The sequence below is a fragment of the Oryctolagus cuniculus genome, chromosome 2, assembly GCF_964237555.1.
Source record: "Oryctolagus cuniculus chromosome 2, mOryCun1.1, whole genome shotgun sequence".
Lineage (NCBI taxonomy): Eukaryota > Metazoa > Chordata > Mammalia > Lagomorpha > Leporidae > Oryctolagus > Oryctolagus cuniculus.
Window position 1 is genome coordinate 103,203,355 of NC_091433.1, and position 14,001 is coordinate 103,217,355.

The 14,001-nt window shown below is 51.6% G+C and overlaps 1 protein-coding gene across 3 annotated transcripts in view; it reads left to right on the forward strand.

The window, feature by feature from the left end:
* FHL2 (four and a half LIM domains 2) overlaps positions 1 to 14,001 on the forward strand; it is an 83,107-nt gene that overhangs the window by 34,681 nt on the left and 34,425 nt on the right. Inside the window, exon 1 of one of the 3 annotated variants that reach the window (XM_008253074.4) lies at positions 6,234 to 6,406. The exons of 1 other annotated variant lie outside the window; for it this stretch is intronic. The gene's annotated coding sequence lies outside the window, so the exon portion shown is untranslated. Of the gene's footprint in view, positions 1 to 6,233; positions 6,459 to 14,001 lie in introns of those variants that run through there. One more of the 3 variants, XM_051834948.2, reaches the window with a different exon arrangement.

The following is a 14,001-nucleotide window of genomic DNA, read 5'->3' on the forward strand; positions in this document are numbered from 1 at the left end:
CTGCAGCAGGACGGGCGGAAGGCCCTGGGGTCCCTGGGCACGTTTGCACCAGGGCATGGGCAGGAGGGCACTCTGCTGGCTGAGAATCGTTTTCCTGCTTGATCCAGGCAAACATTGCTTCTAAAACAATGGAATGCGGCTTTGGGAGCCCCACGGTGGGCCTGGCACTGTGTGGTGGGCAGGCAGGCAGGGACCTGCCTCCTCCCTGGGCCCATGGCATCACTCCCACTGGTTTGCTCACTCCTGCCCTCTTCCCACCAGCTTGATGATCTGAGACACTTACTCACCTTCCAACCATGTGAGGCAATTAAGGAGCCCCTCTGAATCAAGAGCAAATCATCTAGGTCTGAGTGGAAGGAAGCGCTCCCTACCTAAGCCCCGTCCTGTGCTGTCCCAGGCAGCCCAAGCAATGCTGGCCGCTGGACTGAGTTCCCGAGTCCACCTTTAGTCTATCTGCACTGGCTCTGTCCACCCCTTCCCAAACCTGACAACTCTGCAGGTTACTGGTGAATTAGAGTACCCAGAGTGGGAAGCCCTAAGCAGTGTTTCGCCTCAAGGCACTTGCAGTCATGAGAACACCCGGAGGGCTTGTTCAGACAGGAGCAGGTCTGAGCTATGCGCCAGCAGCAGTTTCCAGGGCTCCCAGGAGCAAGCTGCAAAAAGGATTTTCCTCTTCCCTCCTTTCCTGTTTGGAACCCACCAGCAGAGAGGAAGGGGGTCGGCGGCTGGTGAGGGAATGCCGGGAGAGAGCAGCACACCAATGAGGGACTTGCCTGCCCATCACAGTTGCCTGTGCCTCTCCCAGGAACTCCTTCCCACCTCCCCACCTCCCCCTTTTCTTTTCTTCCCCGAGCTTGCTTTTATCAAGAGCAGAGACGTTGTCTTGCAAGCAGCCCATCTTGATTCTTGCTTCTGATACAAATAAAAGCCATTTTGTATTCTCCCTCCACCACTGAATAGAAGCACATGTTCAGTGAGGGCCTACTATGCTCCAATCCACTCTGCCAATGGTGCCGAGCGGTTTAGATAAAGCAACTTGAAACATCTTCACAGTAGTTTCCTAAAGTATCTGTCATTAGCCCATTAATGTTATTTTATTTATTTAGATATTTATTTGTTTAGTTGAAAGTGAGAGAGAGAGGGAGATCTTCCATCCACGGTTCACTCCCTAGATGGATACAATGGCTGGGGCTGGGCCCGGCTGAAGCCAGGAGCTTGGAGCTCTGTCTTGGTCTCCCACATGAGTAGCAGGGGCCCAAGCACTTGGGCCATGAACTGCTGCCTTCCCGGGTGCATTAGCAGGGAGTTGGGTCAGAAGTGGAGCAGCCAGGACTCAAATATGGCTCTCATATGGAATACCAGAATCAAAGGCGGTGGCTTAACCTGCTGGGCCATGACACTGCCCTCAATTAGCCCATTTTACAAATGAGCAGACTGAGGGCCGGGGTAGTGGCTCAATAGGCTAATCCTCTGCCTTGCGGCGCCGGCACACTGGGTTCTAGTCCCGGTCAGGGCGCCGGATTCTGTCCCGGTTGCCCCTCTTCCAGGCCAGCTCTCTGCTGTGGCCCGGGAGTGCAGTGGAGGATGGCCCAAGTGCTTGGGCCCTGCACCCCCTGGGAGACCAGGAGAAGCACCTGGCTCCTGGCTTCGGATCAGCACGGTGCACTGGCTGCAGCGCGCCGGCAGCGGCAGCCTTTGGAGGGTGAACCAACGGCAAGGAAGACCTTTCTCTCTGTCTCTCTCTCTCTCACTGTCCACTCTACCTGTCAAAAATTTAAAAAAAAAAAAAAAAATGAGCAGACTGAGAGAGGGAGGGAGGTTTTGTGTTTACCACAAGTCACAGAGCCAGTACCATGGGGACTCAAATCCAGGCCAGACGTGGAGATGGAACTAACTGCCATGGAGATTGTTACATTTTATAGAATATTTGATGTGTTATATGAGGAAAACTTACAAAATGAAAGACCTGCCACAAATTCCTCTGTTCATTCAGTGCACATCTTTTTTTTTTTTTTTTTAAGATTTATTTATTTATTTGAAAGTCAGAGTTACACAGAGAGAGAGGAGAGGCAGAGAGAGAGAGAGAGAGGTCTTCCATCCGCTGGATCACTCCCCAACTGGATGCAAAGACTGGGCTGTGCTGATCCAAAGCCAGGGGCCAGGAGCTTCTTCCAGGTCTTCCATGTGGGTGCAGGGGCCCAAGGACTTGAGCCATCTTCTACTGCTTTCCCAGGCTACAAGAGAGAGCTGGATCAGAAGTGGAGCAGCCAGGACTCAAACTGGCGCCCATATGGGATGCCAGCACGGCAGGCGGCGGTTTTACCCGCTACCCCACAGTGCCGGCCCCTCAGTACACATCTTTATTAAGAACACAGCACCCATCAGGCACTTTAGTTGGGTCTTAGGAATATTATGACATACGAGATAGAGCTTTGCAAAATGTATTTTCCCAGATTGTCTCATGAAAATTTATTCTTAATAATTTATCCTTTGACCGCAGGGTTCCCCAAAGCATGTGCCATTAAATTTAGAGAGTGTATACCCCCCTTTCTTTATCTCTAGCTAGCTTCCTTTGACTTTCTAGTAAATCTCAGTTCAACATTTGTTTTCTGTTTCTCTTAAAGGAGGGAGCATATGTTGCTTTTCTTTTCAAAATGTTTCTGGTTTGGGTTTACATTTATTTAGATCAAAATTCACAAGAAACGAAAGAGTGTACACCTATCCTTTCTCACCTCCGACTCCCAATTCCCTGGCTCTCTCCAAAAGCAGCCACTTGCAAGTAGATTCGGGCTCCCTCCCTGCCCTCCTTTGTTCACGCACACACAAGGTTGGGTGCTATCTACCCGGCGTTCTCTGCTTATATTTCTCAGTTGAAACATCTTGGAGATCCTGCCATGTTGGTAAACAGAGTTACTTCCGTCTTTTTAACAGTTGCACACAAATAGTTTTAAAATGCCCCATGCTATATTTAATTACACTCCTTGGCTGCACTTACAACATGGTTCAATGCTACTGTACCTACATCATTATACACATGAGCAAGTGTACCTACAAGGTAATTTCCTGTAAGGGGAAATGCTGGCTTAAGGGCAAAGAGTATGTGCATTTGTAATTTAAATTTTTTGTCATTAGGAAATTTTTCAAGCATTACAAAAGGAGAGAGACTACTATAACAAACCCCCACATATCCATCATTACGTTTCGACTATGGTTGACAATCCACATATAGCTGATGCTCTTTCATGTATAGATCAGCCTCCTCCACTTAGGCCACCTCGAATTATTTTGAAACTACCCATGTTTCACTGGTGTATATCCTGACACTATTCCTGAAAAGGAAAGTCTCAGAAAAAAGAGGAGGAAAGGGTACACATATTCCCATTATCACACTGGAAATAAACTAACAATTTCATACCATTGAATATGCCGTCAGTGTCCCATTTTCCTAGATTCTTATTAAAAACGTATTTTTAGTACTTTTTCTTTCATAAGAATCCGAATAAGGGAGCTGCTGTCGTTCCGCAGTAAGTTAAGCTGCTGCTTGCAATGCCTACAGTCCTGACTGCTCCACTTTGCAATCCAGCTCCCTGCTAATGCACCTGGGAAGACAGCAGCAGATGGCCCAATCCTTGGGCTCCTGTCACCCATGTAAGAGACCAGGAAAGAGTTCCTGGTTTCTGGCTTTGGTCTGACCCAGATCTGGCTGTCGCGGCCATTTCTTTGTGCAGTGTTTTTGTAGAAGCTGGGTAGGTGTGTCTTCAGAGCCTGGATTTCGTTAGCTATATTACCACAGAATCATTTCTAATGTCCCGTATCCCTTAGGTCAAAAGGGAAATGCAAAATTAAATTGACGAAGTTTCTTAATAATCAAGAAAATGCAGGGCCGGCTCCGTGGCTCACTAAGCTAATCCTCCGCCTGCAGCGCCAGCACACCGGGTTCTAGTCCCAGTCAGGGCACCCAATTCTGTCCTGGTTGCTCCTCTTCCAGGCCAGCTCTCTGCTATGGCCCAGGAGGGCAGTGGAGGATGGCCCAAGTCCTTGGGTCCTGCACCCCATGGGAGACCAGGAGAAGCACCTGGCTCCTGGCTTCGGATCAGCGTGGTGCGCCGGCTTCAGCACATTGGCCGCAGCGGCCATTAAGGGATGAACCAACGGAAAAAAAAGGAAGACCTTTCTCTCTTCTCTCTGTCTCTCTCTCTCACTGTCCAAAAAAAAAAAAAAAAAAAAAAATGCAGCCTACCAGAATCTGTATGACACAACAAACATGGTAATGAAAAGAAAAATTAGAGAACTAAATAACTATAGTAATAAATATATAATAAATGAGTTAAACACAAATCGGAAAACCTTAGAAGTAAAATGGAAAAGAAAAAAGCAAAAAGAAGATAAATGCAGACTTAATGCTCCATCATTTTTAAAAAATATTTTATGGCCGGCACCGCGGCTCACTAGGCTAATCCTCCACCTTGCAGCGCCAGCACACCAGGTTCTAGTCCCGGTCGGGGCACCGGATTCTGTCCCGGTTGCCCTCTTCCAGGCCAGCTCTCTGCTGTGGCCAGGGAGTGCAGTGGAGGATGGCCCAAGTGCTTGGGCCCTGCACCTCATGGGAGACCAGGAGAAGTACCTGGCTCCTGGCTTCAGATCAGCGCGGTACGCCGGCCGCAGCGCGCTGGCCGCGGCGGCCATTGGAGGGTGAACCAACGGCAAAGGAAGACCTTTCTCTCTGTCTCTCTCTCTCTCACTGTCCACTCTGCCTGTCAAAAAAAATAATAAATTTAAAAAAATTAAAATATTTTATATATTTATTTGAGAGGCAGTGTTACAGAGAAAGGGAGAGACAGAGAGAGAGAGGTCTTCCATCTGCTGTTTCACTCTTCTAATGGCCACAGCAGTCTTAGCAGAGATAATCCAAAGTCTGGAGCCAGGAGCTTCTTCTGGGTCTCCCTGTGGGTGCAGCGGTCCAAGGACTTGGGGGATCTTCTGCTTTCACAGGCCACAGCAGAGAGCTGGACTGGAAGAGGAGCAGCTGGGACTAGAACCGGCGCCCATAAGGGATGCTTTAGTCCCCTGTGCCACAGCTCAATCATTTTAAAAATGTTTCACAGACTGAAGCTTGTGACTCACTGCTGGGGAACTAGGCCACCGCTGGGTGATTTGCAGTTATACAGAAAACAATGTAGCCAGGTGTCGAAGGAGATGGCCTTTTCTACACACACTTCCAGCTGAATTTCAAGTTCTGGGTCTGCCTTGACTTTGAGTGGGAACTGAGATCCTGTGCCCCACGCACGGGTCCTTGATGAGGTTCAGGCAGGTGGGTGGGGGACCTAGGATGAGCACAGGGCTGGGTTCCCCGAACGCGCTGCTGGCTCTGCTCTTGTCTGCGCCGAGCCTCACCCCACGTGAGTGATTAGGGGGATGACCCTGGAAGAATCTTGCAGGGCTTGGCTACCTGACAGTCTGCAGGTGGGGTCTCGGGGGGCGTGGTCACCACTCCCATGGCCTTGAGCAGAGACTATCAACCGAGAGAAAGCAATTGAATAATTCTTCCTACCCTCTCTGCAGAGGGCATTACACTCAGCGCATCTGAATGTTGAAAATAACATGCCTGTCCTTGGAATTTCTCCAACACCACCCACTCATTCACCCGCGTCTACCCGGGCCTGGCTGCCGGGTCTGGAGCAAGCGTGTGGATCTCCCACGGCCCCTTGTCCCAGCTGTACCCTCTGTTGCCAGGCCGAGTGCGGTGCCATTCTTCTCCACCAAGCGTCCAGGGCGCAGAGGGCGGATGCTCTCTGTGGGTGGTGGTGGGCGAAGCTTCCCACCTCGCTTTGGATTTCTGCCCTGGAGGGGAACTTGGACCAACTCGACGTCTCCTTGGCCCTGGAGTGCTGGGCTCTGCCTGGGTCCCCTCCCTAGGGTGTTCTCCTTAGTCATCTGTTGGGTTCACTTCAGGGTGCGGCAGAGACCACCCCAAGGTGCAAGCGTCCCAGGAGCACACCCTTCCGCCCTCCCCCTGCCAGACCTGAGTCGCCGCCCCATCCCTCCTGTCCCGGCCCCCTGCGCCTCCACGGGCTTCTGCCCTGCGCCCAGCTACCCAGCGTGCGCCAAGGACCCGGAGGGATGGATCCAAGGCGCAGACTGAACAAACAAAGGAGACTGGCTGCTGAGCCCGCAGCCCGGCGGCGGGGGCGCGGCCACCCCGAGGCCGAGGGGCGCCGCCGCCGCCCGCGCCCGGTGCGCGGTGCCAGCGCGCAGCCCGCCGCCCGCGCCGCCCAGGCGTGCGTCTCCTTATATGGGCAAATGACTCGGCGGGGGATCTCTGGGCGGGAGCAGCGCCGGCTCCACTCGGCCGGCTGCGAGCCGCCGCCGCCGCCGCCGCCGCCAGCTACTCGCCGCCGCCCGCCCGGTGAGTATCTCGGTGTCCAGCCACCCGCGAGGGGAGCAGCCGTGTGGATACGGTGAGGGTTCCGGGGAGAGGGGCGCGTGTCGGGAGTGGGGCGATCCTGCAGAGAAGGGACCCCCGCAGGGGCGTTCAGACCCCTGAGAGAGGGGACCCGAACTGGAGTGGGAAGACCACGGCGCAGACCAGGGGACCGAGCTGTGGGGGTCCCAGGAATAAGGGATCTGAGCCGTGGACGGGGGAGACCACGGAGGAGAGGGCGAGCCGTACAATGAGAGATCCTGAGCGAGGATGGGGCAGGATGGGGGAGGGGACGACCCCTGGGTCTCCGCTCGCAGCTGGACCCTGCGCGCCGTCCGCGCCCTGGCGAGGTGCGGTCGCCGCCCCGGCCCAGGCTGCCCGCGGGTGCGAGCGTGCCGGTCGCGGGAAAGGTAGCCGCTGAGCGCGCTCCGGAGCCGGCTCGGCGCTGCGGTCCCCGCGTGCTGGGCTGCGCTGGTGTGTGGTGTGGCCTCGTGCCTTGACTCGTGCGGAAATTAAAAGCCTGAGCCGCTGGATTATTTTTGAATGGACTTCTTGTAAGTGAAAAAAAAGTCACTTTTCCTACTGTGGGCTATCTTAGCATAACTGAAATTGCAGGAAGAAAATGTTAATTTTTTTTTTCATTTTAAATGAATCACCGATCACGTTCCTGTTTCTTTTAAAATCCCTGGTTCCGCTGGAACTAGCCTAACCCAGTCTCGGGAAATCTAAGCTGTCTTCCCTCGCAGTGTTTGTGTGTTCTTCCTTGAACACATTTTGGAAAGTCGTGATTCAGAATTTGAGCTCATAATCAGAACTGTCTTCCAAACAACTTCAAATGCATCTCACATGTTTGGCACTTACTCTCTGCCTACACGTGTTTTAAAATGATATCCTTGAGGGAGAAGGCTTTGGTATCCTCAAGATGATTCAAACAAACAAACAAAAAAATCGAGGCAAATCTGAGAAATAGAGGAATTTCCACTCTTAAAATTAAACTTTAGTAAAACCATGGTCAAAAAATAATATTTCATTGTGCACTCATATAGAAATGTTGTCACGTGTTTTTCAGACTTAGTTTATCCCAGATTTTTAAAGATGACCTATTAATATACAGAATTGGGCTTTCCCGGTGTTTGTTAGCCTGTTGTGATTTAAAATGCGTCTACACAGCAGGATATTGGTGAGTGCTAACTTGGGGCTCGGTGCAGACCTGTTCAACCTCATTTCAGTTCAGTCTGACAGGTGCAGTAAGCCAAAAAGAGGTGCTGCCTGGATTCGCATCCAGGTCCCTCAACCTTGCGACCTCCGTGGCCAGATCCCCTCAGTCCCACGGTGCCTCAGTTGTCTCAGCTGAGAAACAGAGCTAAGGATGTTGCTGTAACCCCAGGGCTGCTAGGAAGCAGGTGTGTCCCAAGCAGCATACAGATGGTTCCTGGTTTATGGTGGACGGACTCGCTATCAGTTTTTTTTCACTTCACGACTGTGGGAAAGCAATATGAACTCGATAACCAATCGGTAGAACCCGTCCTCCCAACTGTTGCTCTTTTTTTTCTGAGCTAGCCTTTTTGTTTGGTGGCTTCCATACTCTTAACTCTTGCTACGCCGGCCACCGGCGGTAAGCTGCAGTTGCCAGCCGGCCCCGAGATCGGCAGGAGAGCGGCGACACTCTACAGGGAACTGTGTCGCCTGTGTTTTTTGGATGCTGTGTTTTGTGGTTTTTGCATCCAAAATGCCCATCTGCGTGTGTCCCTGAGCCACGCAACTCTGTTATAAAACAGGCTTTGTGTTCAGTGCTTTTGCCCCGTGTAGCTAATGTGAGCACCTGGGCTCTTTTGGGGAAGGCTAAGCTATGATGTTCAGCAGGACAGCTGTATTAAATGCACTGTCTGCTCAGGGTAGTTCAGCTCATCACAGGTGCATCAGGACAGAACCCCTCCCTAAGCGGGGAAGCATTTGTATGTGTCACTATCAGCCTTGGTTTGACAGATAGAGGAACTGGAGCATAGAGAGATCAAAGTGGCTTTTATTCAGGGTTCCCAGCCTGTGACTGGTGGTTCTGAGATCTGGCTCAAGACCTTTTACCTTGAGGTAAAAAGTGAGTTCTTGACTCCTCAGTTTTATTAGAAGTGCACCTGCATTTTCAGTGAGGTCTCATGTCGTATGCTTTGCTTGTTAAACCGCTTTGCATAACAGCAGAAATCATCCAGTCGGATAGTGGAAAAAGTCAGTCTTGCTGTCAGGAGCTTCTACTCCTTTCCTGTACTGCCGGTTACCAGCCTCTGTGACTCAGGTGGCTTCATTGGTCAGCCGTGGGGCCAGAGCAGGTGAGCCTCTCTCTGAGCCGGGTGCCATGGAGTATAAAGTGGACCTTGAGTTGAGGACAAAAACCTTACACATTTGTGTCTCTGTGTGCTTTTAGCTTGACGTTTTATCGAAGCCATGTTTATCAAGTGTGCATTTCAGGTGGCGGGACACTGAGAGGCCACTCCCTCCAGATGACCGTCTTGAACAAAGTACATGAGCTTTCTCTAGTGACGAGGGCTGAGTCTTCCAGGAGACGAGGCTGGCGTCTTGACTGTGGGGTGAATCAAGTGGATTTCGCACATAGTCACGCCTCTCCTTGGCTTTTGTAAAACTGCATGGTATACTCTGTGACTTCAAGGTTCCCCTAGGCATATAGGCATATGTTTTTTTTAACAATTATTTATTTATTTATTATAAAGATTTTTATTTATTTGAAAGTCAGAATTACATAGAGAGAGGAGAGGCAGAGAAAGAGAGAGAGAGAGAGAGGTCTTCCATCCGATGGTTCACTCCTCAATTGGCTGCAACGGCCAGAGTTGCGCTGATCTGAAGCCAGGAGCCAGGAGCTTCCTCCAGGTCTCGCACGCTGTGCAGGGGCCCAAGGACTTGGGCCATCTTCCACTGCTTTCCCAGGCCATAGCAGAGAGCTGGATTGGAAGAGGAGCAGCCGGGTCTCAAACTGGCGCCCATATGGGATGCCAACGCTTCAGGCCAGGGCATTAAACCACTGCACCACAGCACCGGCCCCTTTTTATTTATTTTTTTAAGATTTATTTATTTTTAAATTTATTTGAAAGAGTGACATAGAGAGAAGAAGAAACAGCAAGAGAGAGAGAGCTAGAGCGAGAGTGAGAGCGAGAGAGAGAGAGAAGGATTTTCCGTCTGCTGGTTCACTCTCCAAATAGTCACCAACAGCCAGGGCTGGGCCAGACTGGAGCCAGGAGCCAAGAACTCCATTCGGGTCTCCCTCATGGGTGGCAGGGACTCAAGTACCTGCCATCATCCACTGCCTCACGGGTGCATTAGCAGGGTGCTAGATTGGAAGGTGGAGGTGAGACTGGATCCCAGGCACTCCGGGTGGAATATGAGCTTTCCAAGTGGCAGCTTACCCACTGTGCCACAACGCTCACCACTAGGGCGTGGTTCTGAGTGAGCCGAGAGACACCTGCCACACACAGCGGGAGGAGCAGCTGGCTCGGGTTTATGGGCAAGTAGAATGCATGTCCAAGAGCACCCTTGAAGGTCCTGAATATTGACACTGGCTGTCAAAAAGACAACAGACCACCCATGTTGGAGGAACAACTTGTGGAGCCAGTGAGAATTCGGCAGTGAATGAATGAAGTAGAAGGGAGCATACAGGCCGATCAGGACAGGATCTGTGATGCAGTGCGCTAAAGAAGCAGCACGCAGGAGCAGGACAGAGATGGACCCGTCATTCATGGAAGTTGGGAGGATGCTAAGGAAAAGGCTGGCCACGGTCATACGAGGTATTCCAGCATTCATACGACCAGGCAGTCGAAGAGCAGTGAACTTCACCCACGGGCGGGAGGAGCCCAGTGAAGGAGAGTGGGTGGTTTTCATCTTGTGGACGTAGAAACGGTAAGCGTCAACAGCTTGCTCAGACCCCTAACAAGACAGTCGAGGGCCACAGGGTGGAGCCTCTCCCTCAACCCCCGCAGCCTCGTGGTTCATCAGCTTGAGGCAGCCTGCCTTCCGCCCCCACTGCAGAGCCTTGGGTTGCCTCGCATCTGCTGAACCGGTATGTTTTGAGATGAAACGTCAAGATAGGCGCTGAACAGCGATTTAGATTCCAGTGAGCTAGAACTGAACTGGAAGTCCTTCAGAGATGGATCTTTCCTCTCTGTTTCCCAGTGCCTGACACCATTCCTGGGAAACCGTGCTTGCTGGGTGCACGCTTGTGGGCTGCATTACAAAGTCCAGAGATCAGAATGCTGGAATACTCGTGGTCATGCACACTTGAGGCAAGAGAGCTGAAGGTCGCTGCTTTCCCCAGTCTTCTCACTCTTCGGTATTCAAAGGCTCACTCAGCACTGTCTAACTCTGTCAAATAAATTAATTTTAAAAAAACCTTAAAAAAAAAAGGCTCATTCAGAAAACAGCCGTTTACAGCATTCAAGCGTCTCTTAACACTGTCAGAGACTAATTAAGGCTTTCCTGTAGTTTTTGAAAGGTACCAGGTTATGTGGCACATTAGACTAGCTCCCCACAGACGTATGTGCTCAGTGAAGGCTCATTAAGCTCATCCATAACTATCGTATTATACGATGATAAGCACAATCTGCCTTAGACCTTACCGTCTCAAATAGTTTACAGTCCAACCATCTAAAAATGGATTTTAAATGGATTCCAGATATGTTCTGTTTTTTAAAAACAACAAGCCAGCCTCTCTTGAGCTGACGCCTCACTTTCTTGCTTTGGCTGCTGCCTGCAGTGCCTGCATCCCATATTGAAGAGCTGGTTCAAGTCCCAGCTCCTCTGCCTGTGATATAGCTTTCTGCTATTGGGAAGGCAGCAGCCGATGGCCCAAGGAACTAGGTCTCTGACACCCATATGGGAGACGCACATGGAATTCTTGGCTCCTGGCTTCCACCTGCTCCAACCCCAGGTGTTGCGGGCACTTGGGGAGTGAACCAGGGGATGGAAGATCTCGATCTCTCTCTCTCTCTCCCTCTTTCTCTGTCACTCTGCCTCACAAACAAACAAATAAAACTTAGGGGGGAGGGCCGGCGCCATGGCTCACTTAGTTAATCCTCCACCTGCGGTGCTGGCATCCCACATGGGCGCTGGGTTCTAGTCCCGGTAACTCCTCTTCCAGTCCAAGCCCTCTGCTGTAGCCTGGGCAGGGGGGCAGTGGAGGATGGCCCAAGTGCTTGGGCCCCTGCACCCACATGGAAGACCAGGAGGAAGCACCTGGCTCCTGGCTTTGGATCGTGGTGGCTATTTGGGGGGTGGACCAGTGGAGGGAAGACCTTTCTTTCTGTCTCTCTCTCTCTCACTGTCTAACTCTAACTGTCAAATAAAAAAAAAAAGGGGGGGGGAACAATTCTGCTAGAGTAGTGGGAACGGTGTTGGGGTGAGCCGTGTATTGATGCATCCTTCCACTGGAAAGCAAAGCAATGAAGGCATTCCCTGGCCCCATGCATTTGTGGTGGAGAGTCTTTACCATGTGGCGCATCCAGAGCTTTTTGCTGATACCTGGAGCCCATGTCGGGGAACTGATGCTCTCTTGCCAAAGCTTGGCTGTTTGTCTCTTGGCCTGGCAAGTCATCCTGGGCTGTGCAGTTGTGTGTTTCCATGGGTTTAGCATCCAAATGCAATAGGAACAGGTCTACCTGCTGTGCAAGGAGGGCCGAGGGAGGGCAGCGATGGAAGAGAAAGAATGGAGCTTGGGATCTGCCGCGCGACGTGTCAAGGCATCAGATGCCACACCACATTGCGCGTCGAGGTTGCTCTGCTGAGTGGATTGCCCACCTAAAGTGCGCCTCGTTTTCACTCTTGATCTTCGCCCACATGCGCGCACTCTGGGGTGCTTCCGTGCCTCTGCTGCTCCTTCCATGCACTCGCTGGGTATTTACCATGCCCCTGACCTTGTGGGTGTGTTTGCTGATGAGGTCTCGGTGACACCTGCTGCCTACCTGCCTGGCGCTTGCGGTTGTTGGGGGACACAGCCAGTCATTGTGGTGTAGAGGCATTGAAAGCATCGCGGTTTTTATGGCCCATTCTTATGAAGGGCCCACATACATCCAATCAGATTTCCAAACTGTCTCTGAAAAGTTCTGGATGACTTGGTTAGCACAGGGGCACCCCTCTGCCCTGGGTCTGCGTGGCACTGATGGAGGCTGCTTCTGTCCATGTTGTGTGTAGAACCTGGGGGCACTTGCAGATTTCTCTCGAAGTGACTATTAGCAGAGCCTCGTAAAACAGGATGGGTACAGAGAAACTCTTTGGGCTCGGGAGGAGGGGCAGAAAAGGGCTCTTGGAGACCAGGTTAAAATAGGTCTCAGATCACAAGTGCATCGAATCGGATGAGAAAGTGCGGAGTTTTGCAAATCTGGCTTTGCGTGGCAGTCCCCCAGGGGTCCTGCTTGGAGGGATGGGCCGAGCTGCTGCAACTCCATGCCTGGGCCAGCTTTCGTCTATCTCCCCTCGCCACCTCTCTCTGCTTCCCCCTTCCTCTCTTTGCTTTCTCCTCCTCCTCTTTGTTCATGCTACTCTTTTTTTTTTTTTTTAATTCTCCCTAGCTCTGACACTTCTGCCACTCAAGCTACATTCCTGGCTTTGCACCCTGAGCATTTGAAAGTCTGTGGAATTTGGATAATTTCTATTTAGGGTGGTTGAGCGCAGGCTGTCACTGCTCCCTTGCTCCCTGAACCCTGATTCCTGCATCTTAGCTGGACTAAGATGACTCAGACCACACCCTCTCAGGTCATCCCTAGACCTGCGTGCTGCACCTGCCTCTCCCTGTGCAGTTAGGTTGTCCTGGGGTCCAGACTGAACCCTAGGATCCACCTGCTTCAAACACCCCGGTCTCATTCTGAGCTCTTGGGAAAATGACATCAAGGAATGACTGAACCCTGGGGAGGGATGAGGGCTCCAGGACACTGCAGTTTTAATTTGCTTCACAAGTCAGCAGTAGGGGTCTCCCTTTGTGCAATTGTTTAAACCTTCCAGCATTCCTGTGTGCCAGGCGATGGACAGGACTTGTAGATGAGATAAGGAATTCAGAGTTGAGCACATTGCACACAATTAGGCTAGAAACTCCTTACAGAACCAAGGCATCCCAATGTTATTTGAAGAAATGATTCAAAGTAGACCCTGACACCCTGTAAACACTTTTCAATAGCCATGGCCCTTTGGTTTTTTTTCTTCCCCTGTCCTACACAGCAAAGTCGCGATTCCATGCAGCGGACTTGGAATAAGGGCCTGCTGCTACCCTCAGCGCTGTGAGGCTGCAGGAGAGAAAAGGAGAAATCCTGTTGGCCTGTAGGGGACATCCACGACCAAGAACCAGGCTCCTGCCGTGGTCCCTGACTCTGTTTTCGGCTCCATCATTTGCTGCCCCTGCGGGCTGGAGCTACCATCTTCCCGGGGTGTCTACTCACCCTGGCCTGTTGCTCATTTCTGCAGCTCTGTTTACTCTGCCCTTGAGCTGCAGTGTTGCTCGGCCAACCTTTTCCCAGCACGGGTGAACCTCACCTCCCAGAAGCCAGCCCCGCCCTTTCGGCTGTTCCTCCTCCTCTGTGTTGCCTTGACTC